The following is a 12,999-nucleotide window of genomic DNA, read 5'->3' on the forward strand; positions in this document are numbered from 1 at the left end:
AAACCCCCTTTAGACCTACCATGTCCTGTGGGTACTGCTGGTGTATGATATGTTTTATATCCATTTATATGGATAGGATTTAAAAGCCAAGTTTCCTGGAGGCATGAAAAAGAAAAATCTTCAATAAAATTCATCCAGGGCACATTGCCAAGCTTATTGCTTAGGCTGCCACATTCCAATAGAGTAGAGTAACTTCAATTTTTTGCTGGTTCTGTCGCTGTGCATTGTTTGTAGTCGGGGGGTATACTGCTATGAGTTGCATGAGTTAGTACCAAAGGCGGTTCTCTCTGGCTTATCTGCCCCCCTTCTATATTCATTTCCGATGCTCTCTCGTAAGATGTCTCTTTCTTTGCCACACTGAGTCATTCTAGATCTTCTAGTGCTGAGAGGGGTTGAAATCTATTACAAGAAAGAATGGGTTCAGGACTGGGTAAGACTATTTTATAGAGTGGTCGTGCGTTTTTAAAGATTTGCCCCACAAAGCTTTGATAAAAGAATCCCAAGGGTAATATTAGAATACCTTGATGAGTAACATGCCTTGTCCCAAGTTTGCGAATGACTCTTTCCACTAGTTTTGGAGATTTAAACAAGAGAACCACACAATCTCCCTCCAGTGCTTTCTGCCTACTACCTATCCACTTGATTCTCCTAACCATTTTTATATCATCAAAAAGGGGCCCCACCATTCTGGGATCCAAACGTGATCCTATCCAAGTGAGGGACTTATTCCTCAGGGCTGTCCATGTTTCCCATTGCTGGTCAGCTACAGGTGGAACATTAGCCAGGACCACCACGTATGGTGTTGCCTCTGGGGGGAGATGTAAAAAGTCACTTGGTGTGTGCAAAAATTCGGAGGGTCTCGTTCTTCTATGTTGTTCCCCCCCTAAGTTTGTCAGAGACCGGGTTGTACTGTCTGTAGGTGGAACACTGTTCAATGTTTTTGCATGTATATGTCTGGTAGTTGGTACTGATGTTGACGATTGTAGGTTGCTCATAAGGTTTGAAGTCGAGTAGAGTTCAATCGGGGTTTTCCTACTTTGTGTTACAAGTTGTAAGTTACTCACAGGGTTTAGAATTGGCGGTGGTACACTAGGGCCTTTCTTCAGAGGATATAAATCCTTAGGCTGTAGAGATTTCATGAATACTAAGCCTGCCTCAAGATTACTCTTTACCACTCTTAGACGTTCTGAAAGGGAGTCCAGTGAAACCCCAAATAATGATTTCAGGGTGTTTACTAGTTCATAGGTGTTCATGAGAAGGGTTCGGGTTGTGTCAGATGGTTTGTTTAAAGTTTTCCTCCTGATTACTTTCTTTGGCAGCTGCCTTCCGGGGATGGTTACTAACTCTTTCTTTGGCTTTTTATTAGAAGAGTTATCTGTCCTCCCTATCAAAGGTTTCCTTGGGCGTTTAGGCGAGGGTGAGAGATCATCCGGGACCTAAATTAGGTCTGAGGTGTTTTGAATACACCCATTTATATCATATTCCTGGTTCTTTCGTATTTCAGCCTTATTACCCCTATTATTACAATGTTTGGAATCACCGTGTATCTCAGCATTCTTAAGTGGGCGACTAGCATAGTCACTAGAAGTCAGCAATTTTTCTTCACGTTAGAAATTTGCTTATCTATCACCCCCCATCGCTCCTGAAATGTATTTTAATATAGATGTACTGTCTTTTGCGTTTGGGGGTGGGTTCAGCAATGAATGCTTTCTTTTGCCCATGTTTTAAGTAATAACAAACCGGTTCCCTATAGAGGGAGAAGCACAGAGAAGAGATGTACAAATTAGGTTAATTTGCCAACCAGCAGGACTCCTCATGTGGTAGTACGCACGGCCCAGCCCAACCCCAAATAAATATATAGTTGCACAATTTTATATGTACACAGTCTCAATCAGGGGCCATCAATGCAAACCACCTCGTCCATAAAGTAGAGTCATATGTTATATAAGAAATGACGGAAAAGAAAATGTTTTCACTTGTATGTCCAGTTCTTTTGTCCAGGGCCCCTTTGCCTCCTGGTTTTGTTGTGGGGGGGGGCACAGCCCGGCCTCCTTTGGGCTCCGACGGACGTGGACAGGACCGCCCTTGGCCCGGGCTTTACCCAGACGCAGCCCGCTTCCGTTCCGCGCCGCGGGTCAATGCGGCGCGCTTTCAAGCGCCCCCAAACCAAGTCCAGCCCCCTGGTGACAGCAAAGGCTCCTGGGACTTAGAGTCCCACCAGGAGCAGGAAGAGCGATGGCAGCAACTGAAGTATTGGGAGCAACCGTGAGCATAAAAGTGAACTCACTGGTTTGTATAATTGTATATTTTTTGTTCAGTTTCACAGTTGGCAGTAGTTTGATGTATTTAGTTAGACCTGTTTTGATTGTAGTCATAGTTGGCTTTCATCTCCCTCAAATTGGTTTGTGTTTCCTCTTTCATAAAAAAAATGATGGCAGTGTGTGTTGACTGGCGCTTGGCTAGTGGTGTGTGTGAGCTGCCATTTGGCTGGCAGTGTGTGTGTAGTGACTTGCTGCTGGTCATTACATACACATTGCCAGCCAAACACCAGTCCATATACTCCATCAGCTGCCAGACGATGTGATTGCTGTGTCAGTCCTGTGGGCGTGTGAAAGTAATGGGCCCTTGAATGGTGCTGTCTGTTGATGTGAGTTTTGTAATGTGCTGGACCGGCAGAGTGAATAGTTTTGTGTGTGTCATGCATGAAAGGTGTGTGAATGGCCTGTAAAGCTGTCGGGGCATTGTCGTGCTTCACAACTCATAAGCTAGGTTCAGTTTTTTTTAACTTTGACGGTGTATTTCATTTTTGTAAAATCTCTTGATAATAAAAGTGACACTTTAAACGTTTCACTCACCATGATGCCAAATTCAACCAGTATGAGTGTGTACAGGAGGAATAGATGGTTGTGCAGCAATATTTGCCTTTTCTGTCTTTCTCTGCCAGGGTTTATAGTGTTTCTAGGTAAAATCTCCCAATACTAGATAGCTTCAGAAACTAGACAACAAGGGGGCTCCAGGGTGGCTCCCTCAAAGTACTGGAATCTACTGGGAGCCATAAACTTCCTTCCACCCAGCATTTCCCTAAGTCTTCTGATAAAAGTGGTACCTCACCTAGGTGGGTAGGCCTAGTGTCTGCAAAAGTGCAGGGTCCAAGACGCAATGTGGCCACATCAACAAAAAAGTTGTTGCAGCTTTTGGGCCTGGGCTCGGCGGCTACCCAGGAACACCTACCAAACCCATGCATTTGTGAAAACTAGACACCCAGCAGAGTACAGGGTGGTGGGCCTCTTGTAGATTTCATATCATTTTCTTACCCACAATGCCAAGGAAATTTTAAAATGTGACTAAAATCAAACATTTTCCTCATGTTTCTGTGCCATATTCTTCCAGAATCAGACAAAATATATACAATTGCTACCACCCAGTGTTTCCCCACTTGTCCCAATTAAAATGCTACCCCACTTGTGTGGCTGGGCCTAGTGCATGCCACAGGAATGGATCAAATTAACATCAGTGGGAGTCCTCAAAAAGGGACCCTCATTGACTTTTGTTTGATTTGTTCTGGGGTGGGAACTAGGCCCAGCATTACAAGTGAGGTACCATTTTCATCATAAGACTTAGGGGGAATGCTGTGTGGAAGGACGTTTGTGTCTTATACAGATTCTAGAACTTTCCATCACAGAAATGTGAGGAAAATGTGTTTTTAGTCAAAATATGAGGTTTGTAAGGGATTCTGGGTAACGCAACCCAGTGAGAGCCATGGAAGTCAACCAATCCTGGATTCCCCTGGGTGTCTAGTGTTTATAAATGTACAGGTGTGCCACATTTCCATAGGTTCCGACTGAGCAAGGGCTCACAATCCACAGCTAGGCACATTTCAAATAAAGGATCAGTTTTCAGTAGACAAAAGTGATGTGTCCTTATTGTGTTTTGATCCATTTCCTGTTGCGGGCACTAGGCCTACTCATAGAAGTGAAGTACCATTTTTATCAGAAGACTTGGGGGATGTTATACCTGACAGCCTTAGGGAGATCATCCCCCAATTTTTTGCCTGCCTCCCTCCACCTTTCTGACACTGTTTTTGCTGGGTTTAGGACTCTGCGCACCTTACCACTGCTATTCTGTGCTAAAGTGCATATGCTCTCTCCCTCAAACATGGTAACATTGGGTCATTCTCAATTGGCATATTTGATTTACTTGTAACTCCCTAGTAAAGTCCACTACATGTGCCCAGGGCCTGTAAATTAAATGCTACTAGTGGGCCTGTAGCACTGATTGTGCCGCCCACATAAGTAGCCCCTTAACCATGTCTCAGGCCTGCCATTGCAAGGCCTGTGTGCGCACTTTCACTGCCTCTTCGACTTGGCATTTAAAAGTACTTGCCAAGCCTTAAACTCCCTTTTTTCTACATATAAGTCACCCCTAAGGTAGGTCCTAGGTAACCGATAGGGCAGGGTCCTATGTAGGTAAAAGGCAGAACATGTACATGTGTGTTTTATATGTCTTGGTAGTGAAAAACTCCTAAATTCATTTTCCACCACTGTGAGGCCTGTTCCTTTCATAGGATAGCATTAGGACTACCCTTGTACACTGTTTCAGTGATAGATTCTGATCAGAAAGGGGTAAGCAGGTCATATTTAGTATGGCCAGAATGGTAAGAGAAAATCCAGCTTATTGGTGAGGTTGGATTTTATATTTCTATTTTAAAAATGTCACTTTTAGAAAGTGAGCATTTCTCTGCACTTAAAATCCATCTGTGCCTTACAGCCTGTCTCCAATCAATATCTGGGTTGGGCTGGTTGACAGCTTCCTTGTGCATTTCACCCAGACAATCACAAACACAGGACACTCAGTCACACCTGCACTCATCTGCATACTGAATGGGTCTTCCTGGGCTGGAAGGGTGGAGGGCCTGACACTTACATTTCAGAGGCTATTGGCCTGCACTCACACAATGAACTGCCAAACCCCCTTACTGGGACTATCGCAGACAGACCTGCACTAAAAGGGGAACTTGTGCACTTCAAAACCACTCTTTGAAGTCCCCCTCATTTCAAATATATTTTTGGGGATATAAACTGGGTCTCTGACCCCACCAACTCAGACACTTCTGGACCTGAACCTGCAACCTATCAATAGGAACTGCCTGGCTGCTCAAATGACTCATCTGGAATGCTTTGCCAAGAAGGAATGCTACCCTGCTGTTGACCTGCTGCCCTGCTGACCTCAGACTTTGCTGAGAAGTGCTCTCCAAGGGCTTGGATTGAGCTTGCCTCCTGTTTTCTGAAGTCTCAGGGACAAAAAGACTTTATCACTTTAGGAAATTCCTTGTGCGCTGAAATCAACTCACAGCCTGCCTTGTGACTGAGAAATAATCGCACAACTGAGCCGGAATGACACAGGCCAACTTTCCGAGTGGAAATTCGACACAGCGCCTGCCTTGTGACAGAAAATTTGGCACACCGCCCTACCGGATTGACACTCAGCTGATTCCCCAAGTGGAAAATTTATGCAACGCCTGCTGTGTAATAGAAAATCCGACGCATCGCCCTCCGAGATCGACGCAACACCTGTGACTTCTTCCAGCGCACACAGAATTTCTCCACATCATCCCTGGGTGTCAAAAAGATTCCCACATTGCAGTGAGGAACCAAGACTGCGTGCTGAAAAACGACGCAAGCCCCTTACAGTGTGGAAAGAAACGACCCAACATCTGTGCCCTGTCGGAAAATACAATGCACACCTTATTGTTCCAAGCATTTCCTCCTCATCTGAGGTCTCCGTGAGTGTTATTTTTAATGCAAACCAGGTACTTTGTTTAATCAAGAGACAACATTTGATTTCTAAGATTTAAGACTCTTTTAAAACTTGCAAAAGTGATATTTCAACTTCTGCGTATCGAATCTTTATCGTTTTTACCTTATTTTAATAAGATAAATAGCATCTATTTTTTCTAATCTTGTGTGGTGTATTTTTTGTGGTGTTTTCACTGTGTTACTGTATGATTTATTGCACAAATACTTTACACATTTCCTTCTAAGATAAGCCTGACTGGTCAGTGCCAAACTACCAGAGGGTGGACACAGGATAAATTGGATTGTGTGTGACTTACCCTGACTAGGTTTGTGGTCCCTACTTGAACAAGGGTGTACAGCTCTGCCAACTACAGACCCCATTTCTAACAGGGGAATTCTGGATGGAAGGAAGTTTGTGGCTCCCCGCAGATTGCGGAACTTTCTATAACAGAAATCTGAGGAAACAGTTTTTTTAGTCAAAGTTTGAGGTTTTCAAAGAATTCTGTGTAACACAACCTGGAGAGAGGTATGCAAGTCACTCCATCCTGGATTCCCTTTGGTGTCTAGTTTTGAAAAATGTACAGTTTTGCCAGATTTCCCTAGGCGCTGGCTGACCTAGGGCCAAAAATCTACAGCTAGGCACATTGCAAAAAGAAAATGGTCAGTTTTGAGTGGAAAATGTGATGGGTCCATGTTGCGTTTTGGGCTATTTCCTGTCATGGGCACTAGACCTACCAACACAAGTAAGGTTCTGTTTTCTTCAGAAGGCTTGGGGAAATACTGGATTGAACAAGGTTTCTGACTCCCCACAGATTCCAGAACTTTCCATCACAGAAATGTGAGGAAAATGTGTTTTTGTAGTCAAAAGGCGAGGCTTCCAAGGGACTCTAGGTAACACAACTTGCTGGGGGTCACGCAAGTCACCCCATCCTGGATTTCCTTAGGTGTTTACTTTTCAAATATTTACAGGTTTGCTAAGTTTCCCTATGTGTGGGCTGAGCTAGGGACCAATATCCTCAGGTAGACACATTGTAAAACAAGGGTCTGTTTTCATTGGACAAACCTTGTGTGTCCATGTTGCATTTTGGGCCATTTCCTGTTGCGGGCACTAGGCCTACCCGCACAATTGAGGAGCCATTGTTTTCAGAAGACGTTGGGTAATGCTGGGTGGAAGGATGTTTGTAGCTCCCCGCAGGTTCTAGAACTTTCTATCACAGAAATATGAGGAAAATGTGTTCTTTTAGTCAAAGGTTGAGGTTTGCATGGGATTCTGGTTAACACAACTTCAATAGCTGGTGAGAAACATGCAACTCACCCCATTCTGGAGTCCTCTAGGTGTCTAGTTTTCAAAACTATACAGGTTTGCTAGGTTGCTGAACTAGGGCCCAAAATCCATAGCTAGGTACATTGGAAAAAAGGGTCAGTTGTCAATTGAAAAATGTGATGTGTCTATGTTGTGTTTTGGGCCCTTTCTTATTGTGTGCACTAGGTCTATCCATACAAATGAAGTACCATTATTTTCAGAAGACTTAGAGAAATGCTGGGGGGGGAGGAAGTTTGTGGATCCCCACAGATTTCAGAACTCTCCACCACAGAAATGTGAGGAAAATGTGTTTTTTAGTCAAAGTGTGAGGTTTCCAAGGGATTCTGGATAACATAACCTGGTGACAGCGATGCATGTTCCCCCATCCTAGGTTTTCATAGATGTTTAGTTTTCAAAACTGTACAGGTTTTCTATGTTTCCCTACGTGCTGACTGAGCTGGAGCCCACAATCCACAGCTAGACACATTGAGAAAAAGAGTAATTTGGCAATGGAAAAATGTGATATGTCCATGTGGTGTTTTGGGCCCTTTCTTATCGTGGGCACTAGGCCTAACCGTGCGTGTGGTACCATTTTTATTGAAGGACTTAGGGAAACACAGAATAGTAGGACAAGTGTTATTGCCAATTATATTTCTCTGCATTTGTGCCTTCCAAATGTAAGACAGTGTGTAAGAAAGAAGACATTTTGAAAAATGCCCTCTAATTCACATGGTAGTGTGGGAACCCACAAATTCAGAGATGTGCAAAACAACACTGCTTATAAACTCCATATCTTGTTGCTTCTTGGGAAATACGTAGGTTTACTTGATACCTAAATTCACTATTTAAATTTTACCATATGAACTTTTCTATACCCGGTATACAATGAAAAACCATTGCAAGGTGCAGCTCAGTTATTTGATCTGGGATTCTCAAGTTCTTGGAAAACCCACAAATCCTATATATCCCCACAACCGCAAGGGTCTCGCAGATGTAATGGTATATTGCTTTTGTAAATCATATATTGTGATTAGAAGTTACAAATGAAAATGTTGCCACAAATGGTCATTTTCCTACCAATTTTCTATATTTTTTTGGTTCAAAACTTATGGCCTGATTTACATTTTGGCACACAGGTTACTCCATCAGAATGGTGACGGATATCGGTTTGCCGAAATATAAATTCCATAGGAACTATTAGGATTTATATTTTGGCAGATGGGATGCTTGTCACCGTTGTGACGCAGTAACCCGTCCGTCAATATCTAAATCAGGCCCTTAGTGTCTTTGGGAACACTTTGAAGGATCTACACAAATGATCTCTTCCTGAATTAAGAACTTTGTCTAGTTTTCAGAAATGTATATTTTTTGGGGGATCCACTATGGGTTTCACATCCGTTTCTACCACAAACTGTAAGTAGGAAAAATGGGCTAGCTCCCACTAAAATGCCAAAGCCTGTGTTAAAAAAAAATGTTTTCTGAATCAATCATGTCTGTTCTTGAATGCTTTGAAGCTGGTAATTTTAGCAATGCAATTTTTCACTTTTTTGCAATTTTTCCCCTCAAAAAACAAAATTCAGCTATATTTTGGCTAATTTCTCAGTCCCTTCCAATAGAATCCACAACCCCTGGGTACCTTTAGAATCCCCAGCACATTAGAAAACAAGAACATAAATTTCGCACGGATAGCTTATGTGGATGAAAAGTTATGGAGGCCTAAGCTCAAACTACTTCAAATAGTCAAACAAAAGGCTTAGCATTAGGAGCAAAGGGTCTAGCAGCAAAAGGGATAAACAACAAGCTATGTTTTATTACTAGAATGCCTTTATTGTTATTGTTTTGTGTGCTTTTAAACTCATGCCAGTAAGGGGCTTTACTATGTGACTCATTTGTTTGTGCTGACTCTGATGATTCTTTCAGTTTTCCTTTTGGCAGTAGATGTAAGTTGTGGCACATGCTAAAATGACCTGCTGACCCTGATCACTCATTTTTTTGTGCTGACTCTGATGACTTCCTCGTTTACCTGTGATGGGTCCATTTTAGCACGTTGCCTGGGCACGTTTATTTGAGCTTTGGGCCTGCAGCAGTGCCCTTTTACCTAGGTATTTTCATTTTTTTATTTTTTATTATTTAAGCATGGCTTTATTTTATTGGTGGTGTTTTATTATTTTTTTATCTGTTGCCTTTTCACACAGGGATTGTAATTGCCTCCTTTTGTACGGCATTCTCATTGTGTGTTCTCCTCAAGGCTGTATATGATAATCTACCAAGTATTGGCTGTCCAAGAGTACAAAGTCTACCTTACAAAGAAAAGACGCATTATCACGTCAGGCCAGTTCTTAGAGATCAACATGTTTTATTATAAAAATATCACACTGGCACAATTAGGTTACAACCATTCCAGCCCTCCATCTTTTGCTGCACTATGTCATTTCAGCTGTGCTGAACTTGGCCTTGTCTCTCCAGCCACTTGGGAGGACTGCCAGCAGACCACAGGCAAATGACCTCTGCTTATTATTCAGCTATGGGGCTAGGACTTCTTTTCAGAGACTAGTATGGGCAGAAAAGGGCTATCACTGCTATCCTCTCATGTAGAAGCTAGAAGTGTTGGCAGGGATTTGGATTCACTAGTATGACAGGATGCTGGGACTTTTTATTTGTTTCCCACTCTTAGTCACAATAATAATAGTATTGTGTTTCATTTTCCTAATAATCGCAGCTCGTGCTCTTTTACAAGGAAAGCAGTTGCTTCAATAAAATATATTCAAACCTTATCAGCATGTCTCTGTCTGTCTTGCATGTATGAGACTGTGTGCAAATGAGAGAAAGGGGTAAGGACTGTTCTACCACAACTTCCCTGAGGAGCCTGAGGGGCATTTTTATAGTCTGGTTTGCACCGGATTTGCATCATTTATTTTTAATCAAATCCGACTCAATCTTAACTCCATATTTATATTCTGACGCTGGACCTGTCTGGCGTCAAAATATTGGAGATAACGTCATTTTTTGCCTGTGGAAAACTACCTTGCATCCATGAGATGCAAGGTAGGTGTCCCTGGGCAAAAATGACTCTAAGGCCCTTGTGCCTTATTTATCCTCCCGTGCAAAAATCACGCACAGGAGGAGGAGGGTCTTAAATAATGGCGCTAAGCTTGCTTAGCGCCATTGCTTAAAGCCTGGGTCAGGGCAGGCGTTAGGGGACCTGTGTGTGGTCTCATTTCCATAGTCAGAGGCCATGGAAACAGCTGACAGGTGCTCTTCCCTACCCCCATGGACACCCTCACCCACCCCCACCCACAACTGGAGGACACCTAAGGATGGGGGGACCCATCCCAGGTAAGTCCAGGTAGGTATTTTTAATTTTTCTTTCAAAGTGCCATAGGGGAGACTTACTTGGGCCCCTCTACATGGCACTGTGCCCAATGGCCATGCCCAGGGGACATAAGTCCCCTGGCCATGGCCATTGGGCTGGGGGGCATGACTCCTGTCTTTACTAAGACAGGAGTCATGTCCAGGAGAGTTGTGCATCAACAGAAATGATGCTAGTCAGGTTAGAGTCATTTTCCTGACTCTAACCTGACTAGTGCCATTCTTTGACGCACAACCTCTTGTTTCCCCTACGCCTCCCCTTGCCCAGTTAGCGTAATTTATTTTGACGCTAATCGGACCTTACTGCCAGCTAGCATCCTTCCTTAAATATGATGCCCGGCTGGCATCCAGGAATGGTGCTAGCCAGTGGTATACTTTTTGACACAAACCTGCGCTAACACAGGTTTGCGTCAAAAAGTATAAATCAGGGCCTGAGTGTCATGTTAGGCTGCCACAAATCACCTTTATGTTTTAGGTTTGGGTGAGGTGCTGCTAGCTAGCTGAAAGGGTTAGGCCAGCAGCTCCCAGGAGGTGTGTGACTGACTTTGTCCCCGACATGCAGTGGTGCTTCTGCCCAAAATCAGCAATCTTATCTCCGTAGCAGGAGTCCTACGATATCCCTTTGGCAGCAGGTGCAAGTTTTGGAATATGCTTGTGGCCACCGACTTCTGAGATGGCACCTAAAAAGATTATGGGGGTCATTACAACCCTGGCGGTCCGTGTTAAAGCGGCGGTAAAACCGCCAACAGGCCGGCGGAAAAAAAATTGAATTACGACCGTGGCGGAAACCGCCAACATAGCCACTTTAACACTCCGACCACCAAGGCAGTACAAACAAACACCACGGCGGTAACCGCCAACAGACAGGCGGAGGACAATGTACCGCCCACAGAATTACAACAGTCCAATCCGCCACCTTTTCCGGGGCGGATTGACCACAAACAAAAACACGGCAGAAACAGGACTTGGAAGGGAAAACGCTCACCTCTACTCATCCCACAAGGAACCAGGACGCCATGGAACCCGAGCTCCAGATTCTTCCAGCCTTTACCTTCCTGCTCCTCTACCAGAAGCACGAACGCCGGCGGCGAAGACCACGGTGAGTACTGCACCTATGACACAGAGGAGGGAAAAAGAGTGACACACACACGCAACACGCAAAAACCTCACCCACGACAACACACACACTAATACATCATGATACATTACAGTTACAACCCCCATCCCCGCGCCGGAAGAATGCAAGGATAAAAGGAAATGAGTCGAATGATTGTAATATACTCAAAGACATGAATCAAAAATATATACATAGACAAAGATTTTCACACTATAAACAAATATATACACCAAGAATACAAGTCGAAGGGATTCCACCATCATAGTCTGCGGACCGCTGGGCCCAAAATGCATGGGCGAGGCCCACACAAGATACCCGAACAAGACAGAGAGAACACTGCTGGGGCATCAGATAGAAATAAAACAGGCACCTCCGGGGGAAGGGAAGGGGGGCACCTCAGCCGGATGAGTGCACAACGCCAGATCCACGAGGGGGCTCCATGCCCACTGTCCAATCCTGGGGAGTGCAAAGCCACAGGCCCATATTTATACTTTTTGACGCTAAACTGCGCTAACGCAGTTTAGCGTCAAAAATTTTTGCGCCGTCTAACGCCATTCTGAAGCGCCATGCGGGCGCCGTATTTATGGAATGGCGTTAGCCGGCGCAAGCAGACCGGCGCTGCCTGGTTTGCGTGGAAAAAAACCACGTACACCAGACAGCGCCGGCGTAGGGGGAAAATGGCGTATGGGCGTCTTAAAATGGGGCAAGTCAGGTTACGTCGAAAAAATCGACGTAACTCGACTTGCGCCATTTTTTTTCGACGCCCATCCCCCATCAACATGACTCCTATCATTGTAAAGATAGGAGTCATGCCCCCTTGCCCAATGGCCATGCCCAGGGGACTTCTGTCCCCTGGGCATGGTCATTGGGCATAGTGGCATGTAGGGGGGCACAAATAAGGCCCCCCTATGCCACAAAAAAAAATTGAAAAATAACAAAAAATATACTTACCTGAACTTACCTGTACTTCACTGGGATGGGTCCCTCCATCCTTGGGTGTCCTCCTGGGGTGGGCAGGGGTGGCAGGGGGGGTCCCTGGGGGCAGGGGAGGGCACTGTGGGCTCATTTTGAGCCCACTTGTCCCTTAACGCCATCCCTGACCCAGGCGTTAAAAAGCGGCGCAAATGCGCCGTTTTTGGCCACGCCCACTCCCGGGCGTCATTTTTGCCCGGGAGTATAAATACCACGTAAAGGCCTGGGAGTCATTTTTTAAGACGGGAACGCCTCCCTTGCATCTCATTAACGCAAGGAAGGTGTTCACGCTAAAAAATGACGCTCACTCCGGGCACTTTGGCGCCCGAAGCGTCTAACGCCATAGTATAAATATGGCGTTAGTTGGCGTTAGTTTAGCGTCGAATTTGCGTCGAAAAAAACGACGCAAATTCGGCGCAACCAGAGTATAAATACGGCCCACA

The sequence above is a fragment of the Pleurodeles waltl genome, chromosome 1_1 (genome assembly GCF_031143425.1).
Source record: "Pleurodeles waltl isolate 20211129_DDA chromosome 1_1, aPleWal1.hap1.20221129, whole genome shotgun sequence".
Taxonomy (NCBI): Eukaryota; Metazoa; Chordata; class Amphibia; order Caudata; family Salamandridae; genus Pleurodeles; species Pleurodeles waltl.